The sequence below is a fragment of the Linepithema humile genome, chromosome 6, assembly GCF_040581485.1.
Source record: "Linepithema humile isolate Giens D197 chromosome 6, Lhum_UNIL_v1.0, whole genome shotgun sequence".
Lineage (NCBI taxonomy): Eukaryota > Metazoa > Arthropoda > Insecta > Hymenoptera > Formicidae > Linepithema > Linepithema humile.
Window position 1 is genome coordinate 23,201,311 of NC_090133.1, and position 15,065 is coordinate 23,216,375.

At 33.8% G+C, this 15,065-nt stretch overlaps 1 long non-coding RNA gene across 1 annotated transcript in view; it reads left to right on the forward strand.

Annotated features, from left to right (window-relative positions):
• Positions 1 to 15,065, forward strand: part of LOC137000384 (uncharacterized) — a 145,700-nt gene that overhangs the window by 27,408 nt on the left and 103,227 nt on the right. The window lies entirely within an intron of this gene.

The following is a 15,065-nucleotide window of genomic DNA, read 5'->3' on the forward strand; positions in this document are numbered from 1 at the left end:
TCTCGCATTTCACAGTCAACGGTTGTTGCGTATTAAAGATGTACAAGTATTTGACAAACTAACGCAAAACTTTTATAGATTATTTTATTATTTCTGAATTGAAAATCTGTACAATTCTCTGATCAGTTTGAAAGCTATTAAAATTTTATTGATTTTTATTGAAAATCACGCGTTGCAGGATTTATTGACAAAATTGATAACGAAGAAACATTATTAGCTATCGGATTCTCTTTATGAAAATTGTTTATTTTGAATTGCATCAAAATTCTTGAAGAGAAAACGAAAAGACTTTTGGCCAATTGAATATTTGGAAATTTGTTGCTATCGAAAATTTTGCATATGTAAGAATTTTAACAGTTATTACATACGCAAAGCCTTCTTGATTGATCGTATTCTTTTTCGTTCATGTACTGCCGCGAAATAAGAACTAAAATGTGCATAAAAATAGTACTAGAAACGGCATAATTGAAAGTTAATGCTCGCAACATGTCTGTTCACTGTTAAACAACTGAAAGTACGAAAAATTGACGTATATCTTCGAAGAAGATCACAGATGATCGCATAATGCTCATTAATCATTGAGGAAAGTGTTGTTCGAGAGATTGAGCATCGTTCGCATAATACGATCAAGAACAATCTCAGTATTCGTTCTCACTTCGATTTGTGTTTCTCCCGTCATCTTGTCTTCTAATGCATGTATCACAGATGCTTGTTATGATCGCATCGATCGATATTTGATTAGCTTTCACTTATTCATGATTCTTATAGTAAAATTTTGCTTAGATTGTAATAATAATTGTAAGGTTAAACAATGGCAATTAGTTTAAAAGTTTATTTCGTCATATTTTGCTCTATATTATTAATTTAATATTATCTTTCGCTTTTCACTCTCACGATGTCGCTCTAATGTTTTATCTTCCTTTCTGCTGTTACTCATTTTAACTTCGGAAAATTATATCTAATTATACCACAGATGTACACATAATGGACACTTATTGTGTAAGTACGTTTCACATAATTGTAGTCTTCATAAATAATGAAAAGACTTTAGAATGACAGTAATATTCGAAGAGTTTTGTTACCAGAATTCTTCGCTGTTTTCTAGGTTTATGGGAATAAAAATTTCTTCTTTTAAAGTAATTTTCTCTTTAATGTACTCTTTTCTCAAGTAATTGTATTAAATACTATATTTCTGGAAAAGAAACTTTATCGATTTATGTTAAGATGCAAATACGCATTCATTACGCTGTTCATGGACAGCTAGAAATCGAACAAGCTGGTGTTAACGGATTAAATTTGCGTCTTTGAGCTTTATACTCGTCTCGAGAAATTTTTTGTTCTGTCTTTTATACTTACTCTTTTGCATTTACAAAATGTACGCATTTCAAAACATGTGTTTGCTCAACATGATAATGCACCTGTAACTTTATGCCAGCTTTGATAGATTAACTTTTTAACTGTTAAGAAATAGCGACTTTTTGTTACTAAAAATTATTTCTACGAAACAATACGAGAATCATTAAGAAAAGAAATCATGTGGAAATCATTAATAAAGCGTACAATCTTATTTCGGAGGATCGTAAAAAATGCAATCAAGATTAACTGAGTTTTTTATAAAAAAAAGTTTGATTGCTCCAAGTAAATTATGCTAATTTTTTTCTTTAAATTATCTATAATATCAGGAACACACAGAAGCAGGAATACTTACATGTCAAATACTTACATCAACATCGCTATCGATGAAGATATTATCAGTAACACGACGTCGTTAATACGATAAGCTGTTATTATTCATTTACGGTTGAAATCTTTGTTTTTGCTATATTTTTTCAAAGGTCGTACAAACGACGGATGTGCGTTCGTGGAAGCGTAGAAGAGCGGCCGATAAGCGAGATAGCGTTCCTCCAACTCGACGTCACAGTCGGATAAGTTGAAGTTCAACGATGCGTGATAAGTACTCACTATTCCACTTTACTCATCATACCTCTCGCTGACACGTAGAATTCGATGTATGTGCGTGTGTATAGATAACGAGGGTACGGGTATACAAGCTGAGTTGCAGAAAGTGACTGCTTGCTATTAATGACTCAACCGAGGATCAAACGGTATCTATATCTCATCGATACTCGAAATACCGCTATTCCAAAAATAGTCGTCGAATCATATCAGCAGAAAGATATTAAACTGGGTATTAATACTTGAGATTATTACTGTGTCATATCATATGAGATGTATAGATAAAACTTAGTATCTTTAATTTATAAAGTTACTCAGCGTTTTCATACACATATTTATGCGTTTAACAAATTCAAAATAGATTTGGATGTTTTTATATCGAATTTAATTGTTTTTTATTTTAAGCTAAGTAATTGTTTTTTATTTTAATGAGATTAACTATTAACATTGATTACAAAAAAATTAAATTAAACTGCAATTTGAATTAACCGACATTAGTAGAAATTGTCAGCTTAGAATATTATTTAAAAAATATTTATTACATTAAAATGTTTGCTGCTTATTTTCTTAAACGGATGTTGAAGTCGTTCGTTTTATCAAGCGAGCACACCGTTTTATTTTTTCAATTCATTATATTTATTATAAAATAAAAAAATATATATATAGTAATACACAGCAACAAACTCAAAATTGCCGAAAACAAAAAAAACTGGGAAAGTTTATTTTTATGTATTTGATTGAGTTCAATATGACATCTTTAACCAGGCGTAAAAATGTAATTTTGGAATTTTTTTCTTTGATATAGTTTTGTGTAACAAATATTTGTAACCTTATGTAGTATTAATAAATTGATAAATTTAGAAAATTAAAATAATTATGCTCGATCGGTACAATAGATGACTTCAGTATATTCTTCATATTACCACCTTATCAGTGTATCGACAATGTAGCTTATTGATTTTTGCCTGTGTGCTTTGATAAAGACCTTTTGTGTTTATTAGATGGAGCAAGGAGTTTACTAAATACGTGTAAGATATTAGAAATCAAAATTAGAAATTTACTTTATCATTAATCGACAACTTTAAAATAATTTTTTTTAATGATTGAATTCAGACTTTCCGACGTTTTTATTACATCTATGAAATGTTATATTTTATTACTTTACATAAAGACAATTGAAAAAGCAAATGATAAAGATAATATTACGAATATCATTATGAATAAATACGAAAATTAAATGTTTAGAAAAATGCTACAAAATTATTTTTTAATAACATATTGCGTTTATTTTTGTAATATAAAATAATAAATATTTATAAGGTGTTATGAAATAAATAATATTATATAAAAACATATAATACTTTTGTCTGTTATCAAAAATGCAGTAAAAAAATATTACATTTTTTACTCTCGCTTCTCTAATTGTAATGTTATAATAATACGTATTTGGTACTTATATGTTAATTTTTGAATTTTTTTCTTATTGATATAAATTTTAAGTTTGAAAAATTCGAAATTAATTTTATTTAATTATTTTAATTTTCTCAATTTATTAATACTACATAAAATTATAAATATTTGTTACACAAATTTACAAATTATGTCATAAAATTTATAAAACAATATAAACATTGATGGACAATATAATAAACAGAACTGCATTAAAGTAACTATTAATAACATTGTAACCATTAATAGACCGCAGACTTTTGACATTATTTGTGGTTCCATTTAGCTCTATAATGAAATGCTTAATATCGCACATGTCATTAGAATCGTTTTCAATATTATCCTATCGTCATCCTACGCAAACAGATTTAAGCTGAGCAAACGCAACACTCGCATCAAATAATCGTGTAGTACAATTCGCATCCATTAGCTTTCATTAAATATCATTAATCACGGTAATGAGAGTGACAGCTTTATTTAATAATTATCCAGGAGCGATATAGGAGGATTGTAGTTTCGTAGTACGGCACGTTTAAAGCCGGCAAACAACGGACTCCATTGTTCTCGGTATTAGAGATTTACAACAAAGAAAAGTTTGTATACCCGCTTTATAAGAGCCTCCATTGTTTCGTCATTAATTTCAGTAATTATTCTCGAAAATGTTGATTACCGTTTTACTTCGATGAATTATCAAATGTTATTAATAACATTTCATATTTCGATTTTCAATTTAAAATATTCGAAAATGTTTTCTGGCATTTTACACTTTTAATCTACAATTTATATTAATTTGTAATATTGTAATTTTTTGTACATTCCAAATCTATTTGATGTTTTACTATAAAATATATATTTTTTCAATTTCAATGAATTTTAACTAATAATGTGTAGCCATCCTTAAAATGTTCCCCTTTTCATACTAAAAAAACAGTTTCAATTTTTTCTATCGACGTCCACACAAGCTGGCAAACATCTGTCTATGTTTGACTTTATTATAGATAAGATTGGAAGCCCATCTGTTGTGTAAAATCAATCTTCTACCTAGGATCATGTTATATGCGTATTTATATGCGGTGTCAACAAAATGTTCGGGAAACATGGGTGTGTTATTTAACTTTGTGTCAATCCGGAACTAAATTTCTCTTTATTGCCTCTTGTTTTTTCTATCCATCACGTTACACGCAAATTGTTTTCGAACAATATTTGCTGATCAAGTTTTTTGCATTAGCTTTTATGAATCTTATTGTCTACGCGAAAATCGGCAAATTACTCCGATGATATCACCGGGCGATCATTCTGATGCAAATTATCGGCTTTTTGTTGTGCAGCGACGATCGTCTCTTCATGTGGGTAGATCGAAGTTCATTGATCCCGCAGGAGCGATATATTCCGCTTAGACCTGCAGTTACGGATCCTAATTTCTCAGCTGGACATCTTGTCCTTTTATGAATTCACGTTGCGGGATGCAATAAGTCGACCACCCGCGGATTCGGGTGATCTGTACGATGCGGGGAGTCTAGACGTCTTTTCGCTCGGATATGCGAGTTGTTCATCGATAATTGTTTCCATTGTCGATGTTCGTTTTATTTCCGTTTCGACCGAGAAAGGAATTGTCCGTCCGTGATGTCGATGGATACAAGCATTTTCCTGGTGACGGGTTAGTCGTAAGTCGTCGGTCGACATTAATTCGGCGTCGGTGTGTTCTTTCGTAATGAAATAATTTATACGACGTCCACCGCCCGGCGCCGTCCATCGGTCCGAATAAGCTACGTGACACAGGACAATTTCAGAACGGTTTACCCTAAGGGCTTCTCAACTCCGGCGTCCCGGGGCTGGATCGTCGGGGGGTAAATTAAAACGAAGACTTATGGAAATGCAAACATTCGTGTCGCCAATAACGATTTCTCTCTCGCCGAGACCTAGATCTTAAGGGTGCGAATTAGTGTCGATCAACGAAGACGTGGACAAATTACCGAGTTAATTGCATTTTTTTCCACTCGAGTCCTGTCCTCTCATATCGAAAATATCGCGATGGCTAATGGTCAAACGAAATTTCACAATGGCATTATTCGTTATTTGATTAGCGTTAAAGTACATTTTGTAAAAGCAGAGTAAGTGAGTAAATTTGAGGAAACATTATAAATTTGAAGATTTTGTTGGATGCTGAATTCTCAAATTTGTAGTTGATATTTCGGAATTCTGAATCGTGAATACAACACGGCAGTTAGCAAGTAGAAATGCGAATGACAGATTTTATATAAAACTTTCATTTAAGAATATTTATTTAATCCCAAAAATCTGTCGAATACCGCGTTTTTGCGAAAATAAATAAAAAATATTTTCTTTGATACAACGCGTCATTTAACATTGACGGTCAGTTTTTAAGCGACATATGTATGCGTCATTGATATTTAAAAGGTTAAATATTAAAGTATATTTTAACTATTATAGCTTTCTCGAACATGTATAATTTTTCTCTTTCTTTTTATCTAACATGAATAAGCAGTTTACTTAATCCTTGATATCTTCTTCTATCTGAGAAAAATTATCTGCTGTAAGAATGCTAGATAAATTCTAGGTGACAATAATAACGTAATTCTCCGGCTTGCATACACTCGCCGCTTTCAATCATATGCCGATGTACAATTGTTTCGAGAACACTCGTGGCTGCTCACCCTTTGTGCTCGTTGGCCGGACGTTGAAGATCGAGGAAGAAAATAATTGGACATAAATCCACCTCGGTGGCCGATTCGAGGTGGTCATTATGCGGGTCGGAGCGTACTTTGACTCGAGTGCAACGCAAATATAGGCTACCACCGTACGCGTAACCGCGCCCACTGAATATTACCTAAAATACACGAGAGACGATAAATAGGCCGCGATAAATGCCGAATAATACAAAGATAGCGCTCGGACGTATCGCACATAATTGTATGATGCTTGCGCACAAAAGCTGAGAAAAAGCGTAAAGAAAATTAGGGATACTATTTTTATATCCAAATTACGAGCAATATATTTCCACTCAAAAATATCCAAATAATTCTTTACATTATTTAGTAATAGATTTATATGAAATTTTTATTCTTCTCTTAACAAATAAAAGTTTGGTATTAGAGTTAATAAATATTTTACATTATTAAAGTTTTTTCAAAGTTTTTTTAAAGTTTTATTTCAGTGCGCAGATATTTCAAAGCAACATTTATAAAAAATATCTTAATCCAGCATATCTTTCCAATTTCGGCAGCTTTCAAACGACGAATGATAACGATCAGGAGAGAATTTGTGAAGAATATTCTTTGATCTCACCTTGATCTTCTTTGATCTTTCTTGATTTGTATATAACATTCGTTTTAGATTCAGTTTCACGCATGCACATTCAATATCGTGATCGGCCGGATTTGCCAAATGAGGAATATACGACGCGATACATTCGCAAAATATCGATCGTATCGAAATAGCAAAAGGTTTGACCGCTATCCTATAGTACAGAAATACACGCACGCATATACAAATATTTTGTTAAAACGTGATAATTGCATAAAAACAAAAATAATTTTGCGGCGAGGGATAAACACATTTTTATGCTTAAGAATTAAATGCACGGCGCGTTTTGTGTTGACATTTTTCCAAATCCAAATATCTTTGCGTAAATTTTCCTCAGACGATATTAGATTGCGTACTGTCGGGTTCGGACGCGGCTTTCTCTCTCTCTCTAATGTAGGATAATATATATTTTTATCGAAACTATTCAGAGTGTTCTTTTGCACTGGAGAGCGAATGTCGCGAAATGTTTTCCTTGTTAGGAAGCTGTGATTTCCACGCTTTGATCCAAACTGACACGTGTATAATGCTTGTTCGCTTCTGACGTAAGTTCGAATTTATTAAGCGTGCGTTCAGTCTTCTGATCTTCGATTCGCCACCCCTGTCGATGAATAAAAACCACAAAGCGTCCCAACGAGACCGTCATATCTCCCCCGTTGAATCTCCGTACGCTTTTCAGCAGCTCGTAGAATGTATACTCATTTTCTCGATTCATTCGGTTATTTTTGCCCTTTTCTGAACATGTATATAGATATAGATAAGCGAAACCTCAGAAAGATAACAAAATTATGTTTTCTTGTACAGATACATCTTGTACAAATCATTAATCGCTAATTAATCAAGATAAAAAAAAAAATTAGTCAAAATTATTTGAAGCTTTTATGATTTGAAATGTTATTAAAATTTTTGAAGATTTTAAGTGTAAAGAAAAGCGATGTGAGAAAAATGAATTATAATATTTAACAAATTACAATTAAGATATATTAATTGAAGAAATTTATTTGCGCAAAACATTTGCCATAATTAGAAATAAAAATTTATGTATATAAACACATAGTTATGCGTATAAAAATACTTGTGCGCAATAATTATGAGATGTTTTTAATCAGTTGAAATATTCGCGTGAGAGAATATAACTGGAAATCCCCCAATCACCGTTAAAGAGTTCGCTCGCCTTATCTCTAACGTTGCGTTATCTGAGACGTAATCTCTCCTACAAGTAGTTTATTTTTACAATTCAACGTTTCGTCTTTTTGTCTTTCATCCCCTTTTCTTTTTTCCTCGCCCTTTCTTTCTCTCTCTCTTATCTGCCTTTCTTTCCCTCCCGTTATTGTTTTTTTATTTTGCCATTCGTGTTCACTATCGCGATATCATGTGTTTGTCGCCAATCGAACATCTGCATTATCGACGACGGCATCTTTGCTATTGGAATGGGCTGTTCGTTAAATCGGAACATATTGTCTCGACAAATCACGATTCAATATGAGGGAAATGTTACATAAGCGCTTCTTCTCGCTTTCTTTCTATTTCTTGTTTAGTCCTTGTTAAATCTTATTATTATTCTCATTCTTTATCGTCATTTATTAGCGACATTTTCTTCGCGCTTGCAATCCTTTAAGTCGTTATGTACTAATGTTCAATTTTAGTGGAATCAAGTTTGAGTTACAGCGCGGCAAATTAATATTTGCGATAAATTTCCGCGAAAACGAAGCCGATTGCTATATAACAATATCGCGCCAACCTCTGATCAAACGGATTATTACGGACATTGTACGTACCGCCATACTGTGTTATATAATCGCGTTATGCTACACGTGCGAGAAACTAGTTTGATATTACTTATTGATAGATTTCCAATTGTCAAATTAATGGTCTTCAGTCAAGAATATGCACGACGTTAAAAAAATATATATTGCATTATTATTATCTAGATATTAATTAAATATTAGCAATATAAGCTAAAAGTTGTTGAAAACAATTCTCATTTTATATTAAAAAATATCAAATAAATAAATGCGAATTATGCGGTTGCTTTGAATTGCCAAAGTTTGAATTAACTTCATTAACTTCATATGTTAAGGCATTTTTTATTTCCGGTATTCATATAGTACAGATTATGGTTTGCTGTAGTTTAAATAATTTTTTACACAAGTTAGTGAATCCAAATAAAATTATGCACTAATATTTATTACAGTTTTGTTAGTGTGTAATACACAATTTTTTATAAGAATCAATAAAACATAAAAATTAAATAACTTAAAATAATTTAAACGTTTTGCTAATGTGATCTATGCATTCTTTAGTAATCTACATAGAATCCACGTAGAATTGCTGAAAGTCGCTGGTTACATTCTATTATGTACCTTTTTGCGATGTTTTTTATTAGCAAGTCATCTGCATTAACGACAATTTCCAAGTAGTAATATCACGGAAAATGTCGCCCCTTCCTTTTTCTTCTCACCGACACGGGCGCGGGCGAGCGGGAAACTCGCATAAAGCAGCTTTATCGGTGGAACACGATGTGTACTCGTTAGCATAACGATCCGGATTTTAACTGACACGAACCACACGTGTATTCCGCTCACGAGCCAATGCATATTTATATATTTCGGAGTTACACGGTACGATAGACGTTATTACGTATTAATCCTGTTAAATGTAACGTTAAATACTATTAGCGTTGGCAAAACCATACAGCGGAAGCCATGCCGTTCTTGCTCAGCGAGAACGATTTGCCGCACGCGTCGAAATCCGTTTCAGCAGGACGAATGGAAAGTTTCCATCGGTTTACACGTTTGCGATAATTTCGGTCTGCTTAGAGTGTGTGTCTCTTTTGCCAGTCATATATGGAATTGTAACAGTCGTGATAATTTCTATTTCGATATTATCGCATTACATTAAAGCATGGTGCAGTAGTGGTTACATAGAATTAACGTTCTACTGCAGATTATTGAAAAAATTGATTTTTTCTTGTATTTCTTAAATGTTTTAACTAAATTAAAAGAAAATAAACTAAGAGATTTTACAAAATATTATAAAAACTACACATATTTATAAACTGCGATGCGCAAGCATCGCATGGACATATTTTTCTATTAATTTATATTATTATTGTTTTCAAGTCTTGCACCCACTCTGAAATCGATCTTATATATTACATTGCACTCTACATTACGCGAACATATTATCGTTTATATCAAGAGATTATGAAATACGATTTGCGCAGGGAGAATTGATAAAAGTTACAAAGCTTACCTTCGACACACGTTTATCCCTTTTGTCCGGATTTATGGAGGCAATTAATCCGTTGTAAAAAATTGCATTTTCGAGTTGCTCGTAGATGTCGCACAGATTGCACGACCCGTGCAACGAGCCGCGCTTTAAAGTATCGTTTGTCGAGCCATTAGAGTCACGCGCGCAGGACTATCGTTTCTCTAGTTTAATCTACCGTAGAATTTTATAACGGGGATAAACCGCGTTTGCCCTTCACCGCGCTCTGTTTGTCTTTTTTTTTGTTTTTTTTTTTTTTTTTTTAAATTTGTATTAGATTGTCGTTCTCTGCGCAATGCGTAATTTGCAAGGTACGTTAATTTAGCTGATCGCTCAAGTGATAAAATTACCAGTCGCCGCGCGCTTGTATCACCGCACGCCCTTTCATTGATGAAATGTTTCACTATGGATTTAACCTGTAGGTGCTCGGCCGCACGTAATTTGCCACGGGATTTATCATGGCGCAATTTCAAGCTATGAGCGATATTGCGAATTGATGAAATGTGTCGTTATGGATGTTTGCTTTCCGCCTCGCGCGCAAACGACTCGCGAAATATTTTTGTGCTGCGACGCATTACAAAATTTTGATGTGCGCTGTCCTTGCGCTGTCGCGTTATTTTTTTTTGTGTGCGCTATTTCGTTTCAGCGAATATATTACAATGGAACTTATTGAATATTGATTGAGTTATTAGCAATGCGCCGCAATTTATAACGTTGTAGTTCAGAGTTTTAGTCTATTGAGGCGATATACAGGCTTCTTTCAGGTGTATTCTATTTATTGCAAGAATTATTTATAGACCGTATCGATAAAAACGTCTAATAAGTATTCTCTTTCATGACTAATTATATAGTATAAAATAAAAAGTATATAATTATATAAAATAAAAGAAAAAGCTAGTAGAAAAACAAGGCTGTTGTGATAAAATGTAGAACGAAAGAAGACAACAATTTTTTATATTGCTATACGTCACCGGCTAGCGAATAGAGGAGCGTCCTCTTTTTATTAGGAAATGCTAGAGGTCGACATGCTAAGAGAGGCGGCTCAAAGATGAGGTGGCTGAAGCGAGAAAAAAGGAACGTCCGGAATGAATATTTTTGATGCGACGCGGCAGCCTCCGCCGGATTTGCATAATTTCCAAATCTGCTCTCCGCACGAAAACGACGTGACTTGACGTGATGCACGTGTGTACGTGCAAACACGCGCGAGTAACTCCGTAACGGTGTCGCTGAAGAGACGTTTCTTGTCACGTGCCAAACATTCCGGTTGCCTTTTTTATTGCGAAAAAATTTAATTAAATCCTGCGAAATGTCTTTTCAGTATTAATTTAACGAAAAATATATATTGAAAATGTTTCGCAAATATATTTTAATGCAATGTTGAGCTTATTTCTAATATATTTATTTTATAAAACTTTTGCACTTGTGCAATGTAAATTTTACAAGCAGATATTCATTCTTCGAGCCCCTTCTAGCGTGGCGTTATCGCGGCGCTCCCGCCGTAATAGTCAAATATACCCGCTTGAAAGGCTCATCCCTGTCGAGCTGCCCCTTGCTGGAAGGAGGCGAACCGCGAGAAGATATTGCGGCTTAAACGGCTGGAAAATTGTCCAAACGGCCGTGCTGCATAATTTCGACGTGACTTAACGGCACTCGACTTAACACCACGAGTCCGTTAAAGCTCGCTCTATCGACGTCTCGCGCTAGATATAGTTCTGATGTCAGCGCGTTCGGTATTCTTCCTCCCGCCTCCTTTCCCACCCCTTGATGTCAAAGGATTTTACGTGGAAGTGACGTGGTCGTCGACGTCGTTGTCCGTTATGATCGTTTCCTGGTAACGAATTAATTTGCGCACAGCGTTAGAATATGCAGATCACTGTTTGGCGTAATAAATGGACGGGGGTTAGCGCTTCACGGGAGTTGGGAGTTGATCTCGTGGACACGACGGAATGACACCGAAATCGCTATTAATATTCATGCACGACGGGGGCGTGGAAGAAGTGTTGAAAAGATAACCGCGCAGCCTTTCCCAACAAGACAAATTGGAATTTGGTTTTAAATTATAGAGGCGATCTAGTTTATTTGTAAATTATCGGCAAATTGGCTCGCTATTATATAACTTTTACAATTTTGATGGAAAACTTGAGTTACTCAAGTTAACTATCGAGCTGTTTCTTAAACAGTTTAGTTGAATTACTTATTATTATTAATAATAAATTCTGAGTAATTAGACAATAATCTTGTTACATAGTATTTGATACTTTTTTAAAGTTATATTTTTCGTACGAACGACTGACGATACTGAATGCACTGATTACTGGTTATTGAATGCAGTCAAACTTTATTTTGTATACATCATATAGAAAATCATCGTGTCGATCCTATAATTTAATCGAGATTTTATGACTCTGTATAACCGAGTGACGTGAGCGTGATTGTTACTGCGGATACGAGATTTAACCATCTTTAACTTTTTTTATGGAAGTGATTGATGCTCTTTGTTTTATCGAAGCAGTTATGTAGTTAGCGGAAAATTATGCCGTTAATACAAACCGAAGTTTCATCGTCGTTTGTCAAAATGAACGAGTATGGCGAGTTAACAAGAGTTCAGAAACGCGGAAGCGAAAACACAAATCCAGTTCTTTCGCATGTCGCTCCGAGGACGAACACGCGCCGCACCACCCATGCCGAGCTGTGCCGCGCCATGCTACCGCCGCCGTTATAATGAAAATTAGCGATAATTGGCCGGAAAATGAACATTTGTGGTGGATTAAAAGGGGAGCTCGCGAAACACAGACGGCACACCGGCCCCCGCTGCTCCTCGCGTTTCTGCGGTGTCATAAAACCGGTTCGCGGTCTGTAATTTGTAATGAATACGGCTCTAACTAGCACACCCCCCTTCGCCATTCCCCTCGGTTCCGCCATCGATGCACCGTCGGTGACGAATTGGGTTCGCACAACTCGAACGCGCTCGTGGCATCTACAAGGTGGACTGATTTAAACGGAGTAATAAAATGAAAGCCTTTCTGCTATTTTCAAACAGCATAAATATTCTAAAACGTCCAGAAAAATAGTATATTTAACACGTCTTTGCGTTCCTCACTTCCATTTATTAGATACATTGACGCGTATATATTTGACGCGCCAATAAGACTGTTTTTCACGACTGTCGAAAAATTCAAAAGAAATTACGCGACTACGAAAGTCAAAGTCGATTGCATCAATATTATAGATATATTTTATTACGCCAATAAATTTTCTAATTAAAATCACTTGGATTTCGCTGATTAGAATTCGAGAGTTTATAAGAATGATTTTATAAAAATTAAAATATAATTATTGATTATTTTATTTAATGTAAGAAGAAATTGTAAATAAGTTTATTATTGAATTTATTATAAAATTATTGAATATTCATGTGCGTTTTTCAAGTATCTCTTCTGATTATGGCTCACCCTGTGAGTGGACGCCCGTGTACAAAGGTGTATACGCGCTGTTCTCTCTCGTATCCCGTACCTAAATCATGCGACAGAACGGTCCGTGATGCCTATTCATCGTGCACTCGAGTAGGTCCGAGCACGATCCTGACCCAGTAATTGGATTATTATTTTGCCAACGATAAGTGCAGTAATGAAGTCTATTTCGGCGAATCGTTTCAGGTGATTTTAATATGAATAAAGGAATTTCTCTCATATTCATTCTAAGCCATTAAAATCTTATTAAAATAAAAGTTTTTGTTGACTGGTTATTTAAAGAGAAAATCATAATCTCTTAAAATTCAAGGAAGCGTCGTCAAAGTTAAATTGATCAAATTTTCTTTATTCGATAAAAAATAAAGTATATAACATTAATTTCCATTATTTAGGAATCTCTCTTTTTTAATATAAATAAATTGTATTAGCCAGAATATTTTAATTAAAATTTTCGAAATATTTAATCAATTATGTGTTAAGAGGATTGCTAAATTACCCGTGCGTGAAGTTACGAAACTTATCGTAAATTGTATTAAAACGAATTTTAAACCGATATTTTTATAGCCACGGTACGGAAAATGTATCAATACAATAATTTCACCGAAAAATGTGGAGAATCTTAATATTTGGTTAAAATTGCGAGAAATGCATATATGTAATTCATAAACATGCATATAAATATATAAATGAAAATATATATATGTATATAGCGAAGCAATTCGCTATTGTTCTATTTAAGTCTACTAATTATATGACAGAGCCAACGATGATATATATCCATTCATCGGACACCCAAATCGCCTCTCACGTGATCCTAATCTCGAGATTGCATTATTATTATCCGCACCGAAATGCGACGACACTCGATAGTCTCGGTATCATGTGACGCGTCGCATCTTTTTCCATTAGTCGTGATAGGAGACGGAGATAAGGTTTCGCTCTTCCTGGTGGACATCGTGAACACGGTTCGCGCGAGGAAACTGAGATTTTCCGTGTATCACATGTGCAAGGAGACCGTAGGCGAGTATAATTGGCGAAGATGCCATTTTAGGTGCGTTACTATTCTTGATGTGCCTTGTATTACACTATTCAACAAAAAAGGACCCAAGAAAAAGAATAGTAATTTTTGTAGGTATTTTTAGCGCTGAATACGATTCTGTTTTTGGAAACGCTCCATTACGTTATAATTTTAAGAAATTTAAGATTGAATTTATGAAAAAGAATGTTTGGATATACTTTATTATGTTACGGCATGTGTAAAAAAATTTTGTTGTGAAAATTAAGATTTATTTTGATACTTGTAGAAATTTCAGTAGATTTCTATTCTAAATTAGTCGAATGTTTTATGTTGGTATACTTTACTTTAATTCTTTAATTTATATATATTACTTTTAATTAAAGTTATTAGAATAATAAAAGTTTTATTGAAATTTCCATTATTCTATATCATGGGTTGTATCGCTGTTTTCAATTTACCAAATTGAGCAACAATGAATCAAAAACATGACAAAATGTATTGAAGTTCAGGGGAGAAGAAATTATATATATACACAATACACCCTTTTATCTGATTGCAAACTTTTTAAATAACTCTAGCAT